Here is a 22,038-nt window from a genome sequence, read left to right on the forward strand (position 1 = left end):
TGCATTGTTTATCAAGTGGAGTTGCAATCAACTTTGGGAAAGGCAAACCATATGGAAAAAGGGCCCATAAATTGTGGGCACACATTAATGAAGTGTGCCCAAAAGTATTACCCCTAATCTTCTATTCTTTTAGTTGATGTATCTTGGTCCTTGCAAATTTCAATTGTATTAAACAAGTCGAAAATAAATTTATATTAATATATTAAAAGAATACATTTAAATAAGCAGTGGCGGATTTTGAACCAATTTAAATAATATGGGGTTAAACCTCAACCTCTAATTAAAAATATAATTACTCTCTTATCTCTATTATATAGGCCAGGGGGGGAGTGAAAACTGAAAAAGTTGGTGTTCAACTTTTGAACTACCTAAATTGCCCTAAAAGCTAAAAAAAAAATGAAATCTTGCATAATATTGTGAGTTTCCAAAACATTGAATAACTATTCTACTAAAAAAAAAAACAATCATTTACATAAATATACCAATCAATCAACGAACATTCAACTGTTCACATTATTATATTCATTATATTGTCTTAAATTTGAAATTTTTTTTGTCATATGTTATTGTTAATCAACCACTAATGCCAATATTCTATCATTTTCATCCATGTATCACAATGCATGCATAAAATTATTTAAAACACATTTTAAATTATGTATTATCAATTCACAATATTCAAATTAAATTATCTATGACTTATTATAAAAAGTTTTGACTTTTTTTTTTAATCAACAATATTAATATATCTAGCATCTATAAAAATTATACATAGTGCTCAAAGAATTAGATTTTTCATACTTTGTATTTATACTTCTTTATTTATTTTTAAGCCATAATCATGATAAATTAAAACCATTAAAGCTTTCAAAATTTGTTAAAGCTTTTAAGTGATGATAATTTCATATTATTGAATTAATATACAGATTCTTTAACATTTTTAAGAGTTTTCAACTAATCATTTGTGATAGAATCCTATTAAAGGTGATCAAAAAATCGGACCGGGTCAGGCCTTAACATGATATGTCGTGCCCAAACCCGCAAAAAAGTAGCGGGCTTATCGGGCCAAAGCGGGCTTTTTGGGTCAGATTTGGACTTTTAACTAAAAATGCGTTTTTAAGCTTGTCCAAACCCGCCCTATTTTCAGACTGGATTGGGCCGGGCTAGCGGACTAGACCGATTTTGATCACTCTAAATCCTATATATACGAGGTACTTCTATTTAGGGTGTTTTAGAAAATTCAACCTACATTTACTTTTCTTTTTTTTAGCAAACTCATTTTACTTCTTGTCTACCTTATCCCTTATACGCCCACATTATTCACCCTTTTATACTCGTCCTCCCAGTTAATCTGCTTTTTTCTTACGCTCACATACTTTTTATATTTCTCTTACTTTTTACACATTTTTTCATACTTAGCTACTCACTTGTCCTTTCTTAAAAATTAGAGTTTACCATAATAAGTCGAACCTTTGGAGGTGTATATTAGAATATACCGATATTAGTGTGAGGCTCAATTTGTTCGAAAGACGACCTTGATAGACAAAGAGAAAGTTATGTAATGTTATTTTGGTTTGGTTTCCCTTGTGTATAGACAATATGATTTTTAGAAGTTTCTTACTCCGTATTTGCTTTTAAATTTTTTAGAGTGGGTGCATGTATGAAATTGCTTAAAGCCTTAGAGGTGTTCAAAAACAAACCCCATCTAAAAAAAATGGATCGAACTTGGACTGGACTAGACCGAGCGGAACTTGTACAATTTGTACAAGCGTTTGGGAGACCGAATGTATCCAACAACTACAAGTACATGTTGAGTGGGCCGTTATGTAATTGCATGGGCAAAGATTACGTTATTTTTATTCTTTCTCACAGTCGCCGCATTGACTTGAGGTTTTGGTGGCTAAGAATATGGTAATTTCAGACAAGTTGGAGGAATTTTAGTGCTTTTCTTTGGGAAATTCCTCTATGTTAATTGATTCTTTGTTTGGCTTCATTGTGCTAATGATGCTGTTAATTGCATGTGGTTTAGGATTAAGATGTCCCCTTATACAAGAATATTGTTATATCTCATTATTAAGATTTCACCCTGATAGAATATACGATAGATATTTTGTTATAAAAGGATATATTTTGTGAATATTGTGTAAAAATCTTTTGAGATTTCCTAATGTGATTATGACTCATCCTTGTAACCCTATATATATGAATCAATGGAATACACTCGAATCTGAGGAGTTTTCACAAAATCTAACATGGTATCACAGCTCAGGTTTTAGATCCAACCTTAGCTTCCGCAAAATTAATTTTGTATTTATTTTTCCTAAGCCCTAGCTGCCACCCATCTTCCTTCCCTAGCACCACCTAGCCAGCCACCATGACCAAGGGTGATGATTCTTCTTCGTCCGACTTTCACCCTGCCTTTGGAGTTAATAATATCAGAAATTCAATCCCTTTGATTCTTGATCGTGAGAAAGTTCAATACTCAAATTGGGTTGAATTATTTGAATGTCATGCTCACGCGTTCAACGTTCTTGATCATATTGACCCTAAAACTACAACGCCAGCAGATGTATCCGATGCTATGTGGAAGAGAATTGATTCAGTTGTAAACAATTGGATCTATGGCACAATTTTACTGATTTACTTGAAACTGTATTGTGCAAAGGGCATACGGCGCAACAACTATGGAACAAACTCAAGGAATATTTCAAGATAAAAAAACTATTAGGGTGGTTTATCTTGAAAATCAATTTAATCAATTGCATTTATCTAAATTTCCTGACATTGCATGATATTGTCGGGAATTGAAGAATTTGAAGGATCAACTCCCTAATGTTGATCAACCCGTGTTAGAACAAAAGCTTGTGATTCACTTGGTCTCGGGTCTTGTGAATAAGGATTTCGACACTGTCGCTGCAATGATTCAACAATCGGAGCCCTTGCCTTCGTTTGAAACTGCGCAATCTCGTCTATTACTTAAGGAGTCGAGGCGTACCAATGACCCTACTGCTGCCGCATCATCGTTTGTAGCCCAATCCAATAACTCGGAGTCCACCAATACCGCAACCCCAACACAACAGCAGACCCCTTTAGCGGGCAGGGGGTGGCAGCGCTGGTGGTCGAGGTCGTGGCCGGGGTCCGCAATAGCAGCAGCAACCTTAGCAACAACAACAATGTAATACCCCGTATTTTTATGCGTATTATAATTTAAATTGGTATTTCATAAAATATTTAAATAATTCAAAATGAATTATTTATGGTGTTTCATTAATTTAAAAAGAATTATTTTAATTAAAAATTTATTTTTAATTATTTAACAATCTTGAAAATATTTTATTTCATGATTTGGAAACTTTGGGGCATATTATTTTATAAAAGGAAATTTTAAAGTCAACGAGGTATTAAAGAAAGTCAAAATACTAGTTTGAATAGGAAAGGGATCATTAAGGGTAGGAAGGGAATTTAAGCTTAGGAGGGTTTTTAGAGAGAGGGTATAAATACCCATCACATGGGCAAATTAAACTTTTCCCAAGGTGGCGGATACCCAAGGTAACTCTCTCTCTCTCTTATTTTCCCCCCTTCCCCCTTCTTTTTATTTTACACACCCACACACACATGTGGCCGACCGACCACCACCGCAACCACCACCGAACAGTTACCACAACCACCAGCGAACACGCCAGTAGCCACGACGACACCGGTGGCACGGCAGCAGCCCTGCTGTGTGTCGTGGCTGTGCGGTGTTCAAACAAAAAATAAAATAAAATAAATAAATAAATTCTTTTGTTTTAAATCCTAAACTAGCCTTTAATTAATTGTTGATTTTGGGTTATGTGATGATTTTTATGATGTTGGATAATAAGTATTTTGTATATAAATTTTCAGATTTGGTTTGAATTAAAAAGCCCCAAATTATTACGGTTATGTACTCAGCATTGTTGATTGTGTGTTGTATGTTTGTTTGGCCTTGTCTTTACCTTGGCCCTACGACGACCCATTTCTAATGGCGAGTAGTAAGGACAAGTAGAGAGAAGTTTTTCAGGTGATGAAGCATTTTCATGGTGGGTATGAGTGAAGAGCGAATCATACTTAGTTTCCATAGGAATATGATGTGTTTTATTTGCTTTGAATATTATTTATTTTATTATGCTCATGAGACTAACGTAAAGGTTTTTAGTATTGTTTGGTTTTAAGAACCTACGATGGTTCCAAGTTGTAGGTTGACTTTGTTCGACTTTATTTAACTTTGGTTTGACTTTACTTTCGTTTGGTTTGACCTTTAAGTTAACTTGTTTTAAATGGTTTTAAAGATAGTCTTCCGCTGTGTGTCTTTGATAATTGCCTTAGCCGTTTTTACGGTGGCGGTAATGTCTTAGATTTTCCTATTTCGTATTTTAAAAAGGGAAAAACAAGTATTTTTAAGGAAAGAAATTTCTAGGATGTTACAAGCAAGGCGCACCAGCCTTAGGCAGGCCACAACAGCAATGGGTTGGCCCAGCCGCATATGGCCAAGCCACACAGCAAACCCCACAATAGGGGTATGCTCCCTACCCGCACCCATAGCAACAGTAGTGGGTTACGTCTCCTAGACCTGGCCCTCCCCCGCAGCACGCCCAACCATCACAAGCATACTACTCGGGACCTCTACAACAGCAACAACAAGGCTCAGAGTATGGTTGATGAGTCTATTTTATATATAAATATATGTGTGTGTGTGTGTGTGTGTGTATTCCCCGTCCCATGCTCATATTTGTGCTTATTTGAGCTCTGCGGAGCGGTTTTTATTACTAATATACGTTTTCTAGTGTTTTTTTAGAGTTGGTATTATTTTGTAGGAATTTGCAAATTTATGACAATTTCTGAGCTTATTGAGCCAATACAAAGATATTGGAGTTTGATCGTATTTTATGATCGTGTATTTGAAGCCCAAGGCCTAGTCAAACAATTTTGGTTCAATAAGCTTGTATTTATAAAGTAACAAATTTGTCACATAACGAAGAAGAATATAATTAAGTTTCTAAGAAATATTATTTATATCAACAAATGGAACAGCTTAACCTACATGAATCAAAGTCAAAATTTATCAGATTTCTCAATTATATTGTCAATTACACCACAAAATAGTGTTCTTCAAACTACATATTATAGTCATTCATTGAAATTGGAAGATATTCTTATTTTATCTACTCTTATAATATTGTATAATTCATATATATATATAGAAATGGGATCATGTGAGAACCCATGACTTAGGTGAGAACCATTTTAAAATGAGAACTCATCTAACACCATTCATTTTTATTAGATGAATGGTTCAGATTTATTGTTTCATTAGTGGGAATTCACGTGGGCCACCTTCATTAATTGTAATGATTGTTTGTATTTGTTTTTTTTTTAATTTTTGTGCATTGGGACACAAAATCTGTCAAAAGCTGCCATTATTACATGCTTTTTATTATTTATTACATTGAAACACAAAATGTAGTTGAAGTGTACGTCGTAAATGATGTTTCGTAAAATATATCAAGTGTTTCAATTTATAATATTAATGTTTCATATATATTATTGCCTGTTTTATATAGTTGGGCTCTATATGAACTAGGTGTATTGTGATTTCTTATACCTTATCTGATGTTTCAAAAAATATACCTTATGTTTCATTTTATACTACTCATGTTCCATAAAATATATGTGTTGTTTCATATACTAATGATATTGTTTTTTGTATTGGGACACAAAATCTGTCAAAAGTTGTCATTATTATATGCTTTTTATTATTTATTGCATTGAAACACGTTAATTTGCATTGGAAAATCAATAGATTGTTCAGTAAAATGCAAGGTTCACATAAATTCGAACGTTACGTTAAAATGTAGTTGAAGTGTACGTCATTAATGATGTTTCGTAAAATATATCAAGTGTTTCAATTTATAATATTAATGTTTCATATATATTATTGCTTGTTTCATATAGTTGAGCTCTATATGAACTAGGTTTACTGTGATTTCTTATACCTTATTGATGTTTCAAAAAACATACCTTATGTTTCATTTTATACTACTCATGTTCCATAAAATATATGTATTGTTTCATATACTAATGACATTGTTTTATACATAAAAATCATTGATGTTTCATATAATATTTCATTCGAATATTATTTATATTGTTCCAGAAATATGAACTATTGTCCCATAAATATTATGCATTGTTCCATACCATATGTGTGAAATGTACTAATGACTGAAATGCGTGTTCCCAAGAAAATTAAAAAGCATGTACCAATGACTGAAATGCGTGTTCCCAAGAAAATGCATGGGAAAGTGATAATTAATCTCAGCCATCCATAATCTCAAAATTGATGGTGTAAGATTGGTTCTTATTTTAAGAGGGTTTTCATATAAGCCTTGATTCTCACATGATCCCACCCTATATATATAATTGCCTAGAAGTCTACAATTTACCAAGTGATGTGACTTAAAAAAAAAAAAAAAAAAAAAAAAAAACAGGAAATCATCTTATAATATATTTGTCACTTAAACCAAAATATATTGTCATTTGAAGTATAACTTTCAGTAATTTATTGAAATTGAAAAGTACTTTTATTGACATCTACCCTTATAATTTATAAATTATTGTCATCCAAACTTATAATATATTTGTCACTTAAACCAAAATACATTGTCATTTGAAGTATAACTTTCGGTAATCTCGCCATCAATTTAACTCAAGCCAGAGTATTCCCAATATGTCATCGATGAGAAGGGTGGGGGGATTGTTCACTTCGGTGACCTTTGCAATCTGATATTTTTCAAGGTTTTTTAGTGAAAGATGTACTCTTCAAATGATCAAAAGACAGTAAAGATATAATGCATTTTGGGGAAAGATGAAAATATAGCTACACAATCATATTGCAGGCAACTGAGTATATATGCAGGGGGAAAATAGGTGTAAAACTCTTGGAAAATTAAGCACTGTAAAATTAAGAGAGGCCTCTCTAATTAAAGTTGGTTGAAGGCAGTACAATCTGCAATGTGCACCTCTAATTACTTATAAATTCCAACTACATTTACAATATATGCAATATACACCTAACAATATTTGGAATATACAAACACAACACATACAGACAAATTCATCGCATATCAAACAAATTAATGCAATCAATTAACTCATAAACCAGTTTCATCGCATATCAAACAAATTAATGCAATCAATCAACTCATAAACCAACCCTAAATAAATTAACACACACACACATACACCTTCAACACTATAAACCTTCAACTAATTATCCCATTCATCAAAAAAATCAAATTTACACTTACAATGTTTTGGAATCCAAATACGGCTTGTATTCAAACGGTTACCATGGCTGTGTATAAAGTTATGCCAATTATTTCAAGCGGACCCCACAAAGCTATTTGTTTATTCATTAAATCGTGTGCTGGGATCAGAAAGACAGAAATTCAAGAAGAAACTACTATAGCAATACAACCCCCCCCCCCCCCCAAAAAAAAAATAAATAAATAAAAACAAAACTACAATTAGACAAAGATGAGAAAAATCTTACATCAAAAGACTTGCTATCAAACTTAAAAAACAATACCATGAGATAACACACATTAAAGGTTGTAAAGAAAAGCTAAGAGAAGGCCAATGGAAAAATATCATAAATCCAATTAATTGAACAAATATCAAAAACCAAAAATGTAGTAGCACTTGGGCTTAGTAGTAGAAACTCAAATATAGTTGAAGCCTTGGCAATATATTTAAAGGTTGAACTAGTAACAATGTAATAAAGAGCAGATTCATGTCTGATTAGTTGGTACTAAGAGATATTGGATGGTCTTTTTCTGAGGATGTTAAAACAATGACCCTTGGCCAGGGACCTATAGCCAGGATCGAACACTCCGAATTAGTTGAAGACTAGACTCATGGGGAGTAGGGGTTGCATATAAGGATCACTCGCCCTAGAACAGAAGAGAATTCTCTAATAGTGGAGTTGAATTTGTGACCTTGAGGTCACCTGTTACCTACCAGTAGACCCTGACAAGCTTGGTAAAGTTCTATGCAACTTACAAACAAGAAAATCGACCTCACAAGTCGCATTTTAAACACATTTTCATTTTACATGATTATAGGCCACCAAACAAGCCACTATTAACAACGTATAAGGTAGCTCTAAGCCCCACCGGCTTTACTACAAATGATCCTAGCATACTTTGCTTTCTGAAACTGCACTATCTCTTGATATGACTCCAACAAACAAATGATATTCCTGCTAGGTGAATAGTCCGCACACATATTTGCCAAAGCAAAGAGCGCGTTCTTTAAAGGAGACTCACTAGTAGCATCTGTACTTGGAATGCCAGGCTAGCTTAGAGCAATCAGAGACCACCTTAAGTAATGCCTGCTTGATCATATACAGATATAAAAACAAACAAGTCATGATCATGGAACAAGTGATACAAATAGCTTATATTAGACTGAAGTATTAATAGCCATGAGAAATGCATTGCTACATGCCTTCAAGTTGGAGTTTTCCATGTTAATTGTCAAGTATTATGTATTCATACTCATGTTCAAATGTTGAGAATCCAACACCAATACTTAAGGCAAAATGAAGAGTGTACAAGCAGCAATTTTATATCAGATCAGTTTGGTGTCAGACAGAAGACCTGCCAAACAAGCACGACCATATCCTAAGTGTGATGATAAGTAGCAACTAACCTGAATTGCACCATGAGACACGATGTCTTCACAGAGGAGGTTGGAGTGACGAACAAGATTACCTAGTGCACCTGCGGCATTTAATTTTGTGATATCCTCCTCAGGTAATAGCAACAGATTTGTCAGATGAGAGATTGACCTCCTAAGTTCTTCGTATAATGAATCATTATGGAAGGCTGCATTTCCTATCTGCGAGATGAGAAAGAGAAACAAGGATATACAGGCCTGATAATATTAGAAAATACAGGGCAACTAAAGAAAATTTGTAAATCAACATAAGTAAAGGTTGCTTCATTTCAGAGGTTTGTAAAGCAGAGAATCAATTTATCAGCAAATGTCATACGAAGTATTATCTACCATATGCCTTATTTGATAGCCAACAGAATCCCTGCATACTTTTCTATGCTCTCCTTAATTGCTTTCGTGATGTCTTCATCCTCCCAATACACATTTGCACCAGGCGAGCTGACATTTAGAAGACAACCACCATTCATGGATGCAGTGGCAGACGGAAAACCAAAGGCATTTTCAATGGCAACGAAAGGGAAAGCCAAAAACTCAATCGTTACATTGATAATATCTCTCACTCCATTCTTCCCCCCACCAGGCCCACTCCAAGATCTAATGAGCTTCAGATGAGCACTAGATACCAAGGCACTAATACCCTTGACATGTGCATTCACTAGCATCATCTGCCGAAAAATTGCAGCACTACATGTAAGGCAGTGACTTAGACATGAAACAGCCCATACAACTCCAACTGGAGACAGCCCCATTAGATCCTGTAAATGATCTTTTGCTTGGGAATCGACAAGAAGATCTTTCCCCAATAAATCGAGAAGAAATTGTGGAGTTTCAGTGGCACAAAATTGTTTGATAGCCAACAGTCCTCCCCATCTCAATTTTGTTTTGAGCAAGCCAACACATCCATCCCTCAACCCATGCCAATGTGAGCATATAATTTGTTGCAGTGTGGTTAATCTCCAGATCATCTTTGTGATTCATTTTCAGGTAGTCACAAAGAGCAGAAATACAAGGGATGTAAGGTATTGCAATGTCAGATACTGAAGGTTCAACAGATGTTCCACTTTCCATAGATAAGAGTGATGCAAATGCTAGCATGGCTGATGCACGATGAGGTTCAAACGAGGCGATCACTCCACTAGAAGAAAACAGGCGAGCAAGTGACCAAAGGCGTGATTGCTTATTTTTAGAGGAAGTTGTTAGAATAAGACCTGTTGAGTTTCTTCCAGCTGAATTAAAAGATTGTGCTATTGTTGCAAGCAGCAGACATGAATGCAAAGCGAGTCCATTAAGATTAGTGTATTTGCACTTTAAGTCATTAGCTTCAGCAGTTGATGAGTCTTCATTCAAATATGATCCACATAGAGATATTACAAAGAATGTGTCAGAAACAATCGTGTCACCTCCTCCACCATTTATCACAGCTTCAACAAGAAAAGATATTGGAATGCCACAAAGTACACAAGGTATAATTCCACTGTGCATGCAGCACCTAAGTAGCAGCTACAACAAACAAAAACCTCATGTTATAATATGAATATGCATAGATTAATAACAAAAACTGAAAGCCAGCTCAATATTGAACTTCTTGATACATTATATAATATGCATTATTCCATCAAAGTAAATCCCGACTCCTGAGCCTATAATTTACAAAAACTATCTGATTTTAATTCCTAAGAACTGTAGGATCATTGGCATCTGAAAGAAGACCTTTTTCATGGTTTTCTTTTGCATTCCTATTGACATGATATTCAGTGTTCTACTTTAACCCTGCATCCAAGAAACAAATTCATCATCGAAAAGACCCTTATTGTTTTGTATAGTATACATTTTGAATAGAACATCCGTGGGTTCATATTGAGCCTATCCTATTACATTTTCCTCCACAACCCTTCCATGGGCTCATTGAAGTGAGTCCCAAAAGCTTTGTTGTGGGTGGAAAATAGTTAAGACAAAAGCAAGCACGCCTATTGAAATCTGCGGTTATGGCATTTAACAGCAGATGGCTTGATGTCAATGGGGCTGTTGATGTGACTGAAAAGAAAGTTGAGTCCTTTATTGCTTGTACACCTGGACAGCAGATGAATGTTGACAGGAAAAAATTCAGAGAAACCTTTACTAAGAGGCAGTGTGATAGCAGAAATCAGATTAGTATTTTTAGGTTTTTTGGAAGATTAAATAGAATGAGGAGCAATTTAGTAGAAATGCAGAAGTTAAGATGAATTCTAGAGCAAGGCTGGTAGAAATTATGCTAGATCAATACAGTCTAGCTCACTACAAAGGTTTGCTCTTCGAGGGGTAAATTCCTTGCAATGTGTTTATCACTATACAATTCTCAATGACTTTATTACAGCCTTCCTTATATATTATTAACATACTTGCATTAACTCCACTCCTAACAGATTTTTCTTTTCTAACTGATTTTCTTAATATTAGGCCCTCCACTTATCTCTCCTTTTCACTAAGCTGCCCTTCCTTTCTTCTAGAATAAGTGTATAGAATAAGAGACCTAATTGCATTTGGTAGGCGGTCGCACACCTAACAAAAATAATAAAAACCTAACTAAACCTCCTAATATGTAGTAGGGTAAGTCAGGGTCGATCCCACAGAGAAGGTTGGACTAAACAATGGTTTCTATGAATTACAATAGCCGAATCAAGATAAAATAATGAGTTGAACAATATATACTATGAACTAACAAAATAAATCTAATAATAATAAAGACTCTAGAATTAAGTATTACCGCTAATATAATCAATACAAGATAAATTCTTACCCCAATCAATTAATTATATGCTCACAAAGAAAAGTAATCCCTAAATAATACCAAGGACCTCTCTCGAGTATCAATGGCTTCTCTAAACCACAATCAAGCCTATTCTCATGGAATCATGCAAATTAGAGACATTAAGCACATTACTCTAACTTCCTAATTATCCATTCAACTACTCTCGTGATGAATATCAAACCCTTAATTGATCTATTCAAATCCGTTAAAACCCAACTCTCGCTGCGATTAAAACAATAGAATAATAACAATACTAATTACCTCTAATCTAGTATTGGCATAAGCGCAATCAATTAAGCATGAACAATATAAATAATTAATTGAGAATTTAAAATAATAAATTAAGTATTAACCATATTAGGGTTCAACCTAAATCTAGAACAACAATCTACACTAACATATTAACAAAAAAAAAAAAAAACAAGAACAATAAATAATAAAGAAAACATGAATAAATAAAGAGATTAAAAGAAAATACCGAATCTTGAATTGAATTGAAGGTAGAAAGCTTGAATCTTGAATTACAAAAGTAAAGGAAATAAAAATAGAGAACTAGTTCTTAATAATAGGAATTGAAAAATAAAATAAACTTAATTAATTAATAAAACACCACTTAGTATATAAATAGCCCTAGAAAAGATAAGAAAGTCGGCAAAAAGCTTGGCGCACAAGGATCCCAGGAGGCACGGACGTGCCTAGTGTGAGGCACGGACGTGCCTCTCTAAAAACAAAAACGCTGCTGAGTCTGCCGTGCCTGGTGATGGGCACGGACGTGCCTGCTCTGCTGCGCGTATCACTCATCTTAAATCAGTCATAACTTCATATCCGGAGCTCCGTTTGAGGCGTGTAATATATCGTTGGAAAGGTCTTTAAGTCTACTTTCCAATGCAATTTGAATCACTCCATTATCATTTGTATATCAAAAGTTATGAGCATAATAGTGAACAGGTGTCATAATAGTGGACGAGTAAGGTCTCGTGAAGGTTCGTGGGCCTCGGCTCAGCTTCGTGACTTCGTAAAATCTCCAAATTAGCTCCGTTAATCCTGAAATACATCAAAAACAACGAAACTACCCATAAAAGCATTGAATCATTGAAACTAAACCAAATTACACCAAAATGGACTAAAACACTCGACTAAGCTAAAAACAATCGACTAAAAATAAGCTAACAAATATGCACAAAACACGACTTATCAGCATTCCTAGCAACAACCTACTCAGCATTCCTAGCAATCAGCAGCAAACTCTCCACTACAAGTATGGGGGAAAAAAAAAAATGGGCATGTCAAACCTGGATAGCAGCTAAGAGGACTTCTTCAGCATGCTGGCGAAGGCAGAAGCGCATAACAACTCGAACTGGTTTAAAATTCAAGAATGCTTTTGTTATAGCCTCAACAACCTTTTCAGAGCCTGTTCCAATGTCTGGAAGCCTGTCACAGTCCATATTGTTAACTAACAAATGTCTGCGCAAGGAGGTGAGTGGAAATGCCCTAGATTTTTCCTTCAAAGAGAGATTTTCCAATGCATCTACCAAACACCAAAGTGCTCTACACCCTTCAGAAGCAGCGGTTAAAAAATTATCAGAACCCAAATAATTTGTTTCTGCAGTTTTTAAGCTCATACACAAGCAATCAACTAAGTTGCTTGTTTTTGCATGGACAGGGATTTGCTTCGGCATCTCAATAACGTTAAAGGGGGCAGAAAAATCAAGTTCCTTGACAGCCAACATAACTTGATTTAACATGACTGCAATGCAAGAGTTGGATTCATGCAGAACTCTGCCACTTGAATCTTCTGAGCTGCTAACAATCTGTTGTACAATTGCAAATTTTAATACAGGTTAAATAAGTAGTAAAATCCAGGTGCCTTTGATGACTGATAGAGGAACACCACCAAACAACTCAGGACTAGTTAAAAAGTCAATCCCAGGTCTGAGAAAGTGATAATTGATAGCATATACATATGACCGCTAAAATTTTCTAGAGCAGTAACATATTTGTATATGGCACATAATTTGTCATTCTTTCACATGGTTCCACATCTTAAGCAAACCAAATATCATCTTACAAAGCAAATTGGTAACCTTCTCAGCAAAATATAATGAGTTGACTCCCTTGTAATATAGTACTGTATATCACAGGAAGTAAGAAAACATATAATTGACCTTTCATGACCTATAGCAAATTCGCAATTGCAATTGTACTCCTAATCTATGTCAGGATCAATAAGCTATCACAATTGTTCCTTTGAACTCCTAATTTTTGTTTGACTGTTGTCAAATACAGCAGTTACTAATACATTATATGAAAAACTTATACATGTAACTAAATTTTTACAGCTTAAAGTGCCCAAAAATGCAATAACCTCTAGGAAAAGGACTACCTGTGAAAACAACTCAACTAGCGCAACCCACTGAGTGAAATATGAGGTTCCCCAGCTGAGTCCGCTACCATCAATCAATATTCGGATGATATACAAATTCTGCAAAGAAGGAAAATCATATACATACAGTAGTAGAGATTGCATTTGATAACACGCACCTAAGCTAGCTTTGTCACATTGGCATTCTGTTTCTTAAAAGAGCAATAAGCTAGGTGTCTCTTAGTAATAACCAAATCAATTCTCTAGTTAACAACATCCCTTCCACTATTCAAAAATAATAATTAAAAAAACTAAGAAAAAAAAACAGTGAAGTTCATCCAAAACCTTGCTCTTTTTTTTTTTTTTTTTTGAGACTTGAGACTAGTATCCAAAACCTTGCTTGGGATCTGCATAGAATTGACAAATAAGAAAACAAAGAGACAACATACCTTAGCAATCAAATCACACAAGTCATTACTTTTCTCCCTCATAAGAGAAGAAGTAAGCCCCAAAAGATCAAAGATTATTTCATCCACACAAGTACTTGTAACAGCTTCAGCTGCCACTAAATTCGAAAGAATTCTGAGCGACTGAATTGTATTATGAAGCGCTCCCCTTCTGTGAAAGTTAGACATATGAAATAAGTTATAATTCTGCAGCTTAAGCATGCAATTTTCTTGCTGTCTGCAAAACTCAAACTTCATAAGCATATTACTTAGTAAAACATGTGTAAACAAATAATTATATGTTCAGCTACATAGTGAGAGCTGCAAACAAATTACAAACCCAACTTACTGAATAGTACTAATTGATTCCCAAAGCTAATTGAGATCCTTTATTACAGCTAAAGCTTATCAAACAGCAATCGTCAAAGGCAGAGGAAACTAGGGATCAGGGGCATAAAAGAAATACAATGACACAGTATGTAACAGCCACAGTCTTACATACTAACACAAACAACAATCACATCCTGGTTCAAGAAGTATTTATCATCCAATTTCCAGTAAGAGCTGCAAGTCAAGTAAAAAGAATGAAACAATCATTTACCTGCTAGAGGTCTGTGCGCCTTGATAAAATATCTTAATCGGTTCCAAAATAAGTGTCAGTGCCTCAACCTCTTGTCCTATAATCTTTGCACCTTCAACTGTGCACGAATTGTTTTCCAGTCTCTCCAATGGTTGCCAATCTTAAACAGAGTTCATTCTTGACATACATAAACTGACAGAGAAAACAACAACAAAAATTCAACAGACAACCACCACCTAGTAAGATCTTAACTTAACCAGTAGAGTATGATGGTAATTGTGTATGCAATCTTGACAAAGATTAAGCTGTAAAAAATGGTCCTTTTATAAGAGTAATGATAATGAATTATTACTGATAACATATCTGCAAAATGATGTTGATATCTTATATCTAAAGGAGGATCAGGGAAGAGCTAATAGTAGCAATATATATCTAAGCATAACAAACAAAGTATGAATACTTGTGAACCAACTTTTCAGAAATAATTAAGATGTGAAAAGATAGTTAACAGGTTAACTACGCAACTACTCTCCATCTCATAGAATTGGATCTTGCAACAACTCTTACAAACTTAGAACAGATATGACTATATGACCTCCAATGATAAAATCAGAATGCAATTTGAGATGGTAATTTGCCTGATAACTCACAAGTTTCAGCAAGAGTTTGATATATTAAGTGAAAGGTTTGATATACGAGTGCTAAGTGTAAGTTTGAGCACCAAATTTTACCCCAAGTTCACTCCCATACAGCTTTATGCATCAGCAGATAATCATAAATGGGCTCATAATCACATTCTGAAAAGGTAATTCAACTGCTCAAGGACAATATGACAAAAGAATGAAGCAATGCATTATGCATGAGTAAGCCAAATTGGATGTGCGAGGCTGAGCATCTCAAAGAAAGCCTGAAGCATTGGGAAGACAGGATGTAATATCTGCCTATGGTCGATCCATTCACAGTTCTTCAAAGAACATAAATCACATTAAAGTAAATTGAACATTGGAGAGATGGTTGAGGTCTTACTTTCAGAAGTCAGAGTTTTAGAGTGCAGAGGCAAAGGCATCATTGAAGTTTTGCCTTCCTCAGCAGCTTGACACCCCATTGATATCTTAGCAGCAGGAGACTCCTGTGAAAAGTTTCAAGAATGAGTTTGTACAATGTTTGCACATTAAAAAACAAAAATACATCCATACACAGAAAAAGTCGGTGCAACTCTTACCTCCAAATCAACAGAAGATTCTTTGATAAACGGGTGCTCAAGAATAGCAGGCCAAGAGAGTCTTTGTTGCTGGACCTGATTCCAACATTTCAAATAAGAATTCTGCACTTATTTCCTTATAAGCTAGTGTGTTTAAGATCAAACAAGAGCCAAAAGTTATGACATAAACAACCTTATTAAGCAGCCCCTTTAAGAAGCTTTTAAATTCTGGGCTCATTTGTTCTGGATACTTCACTGGGTCCTGCAGAGTGCAGAGAGAACAAAATTAGCTTAAATATTTCGACAGCATTCCTTTTCTGAACCCTTAATACAAAAATGAGCTGTTTGATACCTATATACCTTGACAATGTGTCTTATTAGCGTATACATTGAATTTGTATAAAATGGAGGTTGACAACAAAAAGCTCGTACCTATTGCATGCACAAGTTGGAAAATTCACATTTGATTGAGTTGGTGAAGTGTAGCCATGTAGGTAAAACTGAATTTGAACTGAGCCACAGCAAGAGAATATCAAGGTACATACAAAATGACTCCAAGAGACCACAAGTCAACTGAGTGGTTGTATGGTTGTTCACGAACAAGCTCAGGAGCCCTGTATAACGGTGTACCTTATAAAAAGAGGCAGGAATAAACAAATATTGTCAGCAGAAAAAGCACTACATTGAAGTAGCTAACACATATGGGCACCAATCATATGTATTAGTGTTTTGTTTTCAATGGCGCAAATCCAAGACAGATTTGTTCAAGAGTATATCAAGGGTCTTGACAGCATTGAATAAACCAACTGAAATAGCAAATAGGAATCAAAACCTCTGAACACTATAGCAAGTTAGCACCCACTCAAAGACGAATTTTAGAAGTGATACCCAACTTTCATTGGAAAAGCAGACTACATTATAAAAGAAAGATATAATAGGGGGCAAATAACAGTATAAAAGCCTGACCTTTGACAGAGTGAAGAACAACAGTCTTTGTTGACATGGCACGTGCAAACCCAAAATCGCAAAGCTGAAAAATAGAAGTAAGAACAAGATTTATACTGTCACCTCAAGTAGGCTAAGTGCATCCCTGAAGGTGTGGACAAGATAATTTAAAAGGAACTGATGAGAAGAAAAGGTTCTATGGTAATGACAAATGAGAGAAAACTTATTAAGGCTACAGGCAACTTAACCTTAACAGTGAAGCCTGAACAAATGAGGATATTCTGTGGCTTCAAGTCCCTGTGAATAATACGATTGGAATGCAAGTAGTGCAATGCTTTCACCTGGATTTTCGGACAGAGACAATTAATGACATCTTATTCAAGTGGAAAGACCAATAATAATTACATGCTTTTTGAAATGATAGTATAGCTTTATGATATAATTCATAAAGCTCAGATAACAGAAGCGAAAAGGAAATAACACAAGCTGCTTTGCAATTGCTTGAACTTGTGCTTCAGTTAAACATTTGTCATTCTCAAGAATCTGAAATAGTTCACCCTGTATTACAACAAGATATATTAGTCAGCACATCACATATACTTGTTTATCTATTACTTCAATGGAGTAATTGGACTAAATTTGGCAAATATAATCTGTCTGCAAATGATGTGTTGCCAGTTGCCTAATTTGGATCAATTGACAACATAGACGGCAAACTGCATACATAAGCCTCTCCTACCCTCACTAAAAGTGGAAGCCTTCTTAGTGGCATTAGAATAATAACTATTAAGAACTTACACGGTTCACATCACCAACTATGTCAGTGCCATAAAAATATCATGCCTATACTTCTTATTGTCCTTAAGAAAATGATTATGAAAGTGGAGAGAAAATAACCTGAGCGAATTCAGAAACTACACAAAATTCTTCTGCGGTCTCAAAAGAGTCTAGCATTTCAATGATATTTTCATGCTTTAGCTTCTTAAGGATCTGCAGTTCATAAAACAATAGTGAATCCTGGAATAAATTATATGGAAAGAGAGTGAAAACTAGCTTATCATTTTGAAAAGAAAAAAAAAAATAGTAATACTCGGTGTTAGTGAAGTGATAAAGATTTATACTTTGTATTACACTATTACGTAAATACAAATTTATAATTCAACTATGATGGGAGTTCTATATTTAGCTGCACTACATATCAGCATAGATCAGTCCATTGAAAATGTTATTTCTAATATACTCTTTTTTACCTCAATTTCCTGCCTAAAATTCCGAAGATCTTTGTCACTCTTCCCATTTTTCATTATGAACCATCATAGCAACAATCTGAAATTCATAAACCCAACTTTCTTAATGAAAAACAATAACATATCATCAAATAGCAAAATCAAACAAAAGATGAGACTTTACTTGGCCTGTATATTTTCTCCTTCCTTTATAGACCTTCCCAAATGAACCTTCACCAACAAGTTCAACCACATGGTAGTTCTCAACACCCGTTTCCTGCAACACATATACAAGATTACGAAAATAGGCATACGGCGACAAAATTTAAATGGAAAACACCCACTAACATTATTTAGTATTGTAAAGTTATTGAACTAAATTTGTGCAAAGGACAAGTATGTTAATGATCAGGTTATATTGCCACATGCTTTAAAATCTACTATTTAAGTGCATAATTTACTCTTGAAGTGTTAAATAAATGGAAAACTTGATTTCTAAAAAATTTCAACGATTATAACATTTAGACAAAGAGTTAAGATCACAATTAACACTCCTTATGAATAGGAATCATAACCAAGCCATCAGTCCATCACAATAGGAATCATAACCACATTATCACAACAAAGATACTTAATGGCAATAATAATGTAGAAGAAATTACACATTTGTACATCATACTAAAATCAAACGAAGTAACATTATTCCATAAAGTTCAACTCACTTTTCATTTTAACTCATTCCTAATTTCAACTCATAAAAAGTAAAACTCCGTATTACGAGTATTATTTTACCTCAATTAGGCCCACTTCATGGGGCTCCACTTACATTACTTAATTCATTTTCCTTATCAATCTAAACCCTACAAAATACGCAGAAGTGGGAAGAACTTTATGGAACGGAGAAATCATTTTTTTATAATTGTGTTCCAGCAATTGAACAATCACATTAATTATTAATTCCTTTTACTCCTGTAAATCTACACTTTATACAGTAAATGGGAAGAACTTTATAGAACGGAAAAATCATTACTCCGTAATTTATGATTGAGATCACGCAATTGAACAGCTAATGAATAAAACTCACGAAATTCGCAATAATTCCATCAACTTAACAAATAATTTAATGAGCAAGATTACACGCCAAAAATATCTATCCCAAACCCTAATTCGTCAACAAGTTGAAAATTAAAAATCAATTAAGCAAATATATCAAATAAATGAAGCAATTAAGCTCGCAATTGACTAACCAATTCGCGAAACTATCTCAATTTCATCGATTAGAGCCGTAATCCACGGCTTGCTGTTTCATTGGAGTATCGAGATGACGAGATTGGAAGGGAGGGAAAAAGCGCGGTTCTTTATTTATTTTTTTACTGTTTTGATTTTTAAAACTTGGGGTGCGGATTCTACCCTTGGTTAAAAATAGGACCTAATCCTAGTCTTCTCTTGAAAGTTAACGGTAAAGATCAAACCCATTTGCAATCCTAGTATTGATTACTTTTTTTATTTGAAACAAACCGTGGCTCAATATATTAAGTAGACAAGTCCAAATTTGCAAGAGTTACAAGACTTTGCGGAAAAGGGGCAAATCTAACTATTTCCGTAGCACTACCCAAATCGCCTCTTGCAACTAAATGGGCCACAGTATTACCAACCCTTTTCACATGAGAAAAAGAACATGAGTCAAAGAAATCCATTAAAGCCATGATATCCCCGTAAACAGAAAATATAGGTGTTCTCCCAGAATTGGAGCATGAAATCGAGCTGATCACATTTTGTGCATCGGATTCCACCCAAATTTTCCTATATCCAAACCTCTTTGCCATCAGGAGGGCATATCTTATAGCCTGGGCTTCGACACATTCAGGGGAAGAGAAGGGGACTCTTCTCGTTGCCGTCTGAATCAGGTGGCCATCATGATCCCTGAATACCACCCCCCCCCCCCCCCCAAAGCAGCCTCATTAGTCGCACCTAAGTGGGCATCAGTGTTAATTTTCACACACCCCACAGCTGGGCTCTTCCATGTTATAGCAGAACGTTGTGATGGAGCTGCTGCCCTCCCATAGACGTGCCTAGCATATTCTGTATACTCAGCCATGAACTTGCAATAGCCTACCGTAACCTGCACAGCATCAGGGTCAGAATGCTCGAACACCTTGATGTTTCGACATCGCCATGCCGCCCACATTAAGGCAGCCATCTGGATCATGGTCCCTTTCGTAACTTTAGTTATCAACCACCGCCAACAAGCTGCAAAAGAGGACATAGGAGCCTCAGCAATTAGGCTCTCAAAATTACTCCTTCTCCAAATTGCTACTGCTGCCTTACAGAGGAACAAGGTGTGCGTTATAGATTCCTCAGGTGATCCACAAATATTACAAGTACTATTAGTAATGATATGCCTTTGGTATAGCCTCAGTTTGACAGCCATATTACCGTTTAGTGCATTCCAGATGAAGTGCTTGAGTTTTGGGGGGGCATTCATATGCCAGACCGACTTCCACATATCCTCCGAGCTGTTATCAGCAATTCTCCCTAACCTCAGCATCCAATAGCATGATCTGACTGTGAACTGACCATTTTTAGTAACAAGAGCTAATTCCGCATCGACACCTAGAGTATCTCTCACTAGCTGCTCATTCCATTGTCCTGGTATAACACTCACTCAGCAAGTATGCTACATTTAGCTCTTCATTCGCAGCCTGACTCCCCCTTTGTGGAACCACACTGACTCCATCCCGAAACAGCCAGGGATCCTCCCATACCCTTACGCTCCTTCCATTTCCAATCTTCCATCCTAGACCATCTGGAAGAATTCCTTTTTCCCCCCACCAGCTTTTCCAAAAATAGCTCGGGTCATGTCCCCTACAAGCATCTAATACCCCCGATCGTTTGAAATACCGAGCCTTCATTACAGCATGTACTAGGGAGTCCGGATTGATAAGTAGCCGCCAGCATTGCTTTGTGAGGAAAGCTTGATTAAAATCCTTCAAGTCTCGGAAACCCATCCCACCATTACCTTTTGGGCTACACAATTTTTCCCAGGACTGCCAGTGTATTTTGCGCTTCACATCCGACGATCCCCACCAAAATCGGTTCATCAATTTATGAATTTCCTCAACAATGCTATCTGGTATCCGGAAAAGACTCATTATGTACGTGGGCATTGCCTGTATAACCGCTTTAATAAGCACTTCTTTACCAGGCTTTGAGAGAAGCTTATCCTTCCAACAGCTCAGTTTCTTTCGTATCCTATCACAAACACCCCCAAAGATTGCTTTCTTTGATTACTAATTATACTAGTAATAGTTATTAAGGAAAAATTAAACGAAAATAGAAATTTTATTAACTGTTTGAAATTCAAATTGTTGGAAAATATTGTGATTCTTTCAATTTTTTTTTTTTTTTTTTTTGAGGACTCAAATTAATAATTAAAATTACTAAGATTATAATACTACAGTAAGATATAATTTGCATTATTCGTCCTATGTATACCCTAGATAGATTAAAAGATGATTTATTATGATTAAACCATCACAAAGGTAATTAAGGATATTTGATTTTCCTACTAAAAAATATTATCAAATTTGCAAATGCCTCGTTTTGCCAAAAAATTAAGTTAATTAAGGCCGATTTGAGGTCAAAATTTTTGCATATACACGCAAAACGAGGCATTTTTGATAATTTTTTGTCAATTTTGACCTCAAAACTTCTAAAAAGCATTTTTTTG

General features: G+C 35.2%; 1 pseudogene; it reads right to left on the reverse strand.

Moving 5' to 3' along the window:
* Positions 1–8,184: 8,184 nt before the first annotated feature.
* Positions 8,185–21,460, reverse strand: LOC110732786 (annotated as a pseudogene).
* Positions 21,461–22,038: the final 578 nt, after the last annotated feature.

This window comes from Chenopodium quinoa, unplaced genomic scaffold (genome assembly GCF_001683475.1).
Source record: "Chenopodium quinoa cultivar QQ74 unplaced genomic scaffold, ASM168347v1, whole genome shotgun sequence".
NCBI lineage: Eukaryota > Viridiplantae > Streptophyta > Magnoliopsida > Caryophyllales > Amaranthaceae > Chenopodium > Chenopodium quinoa.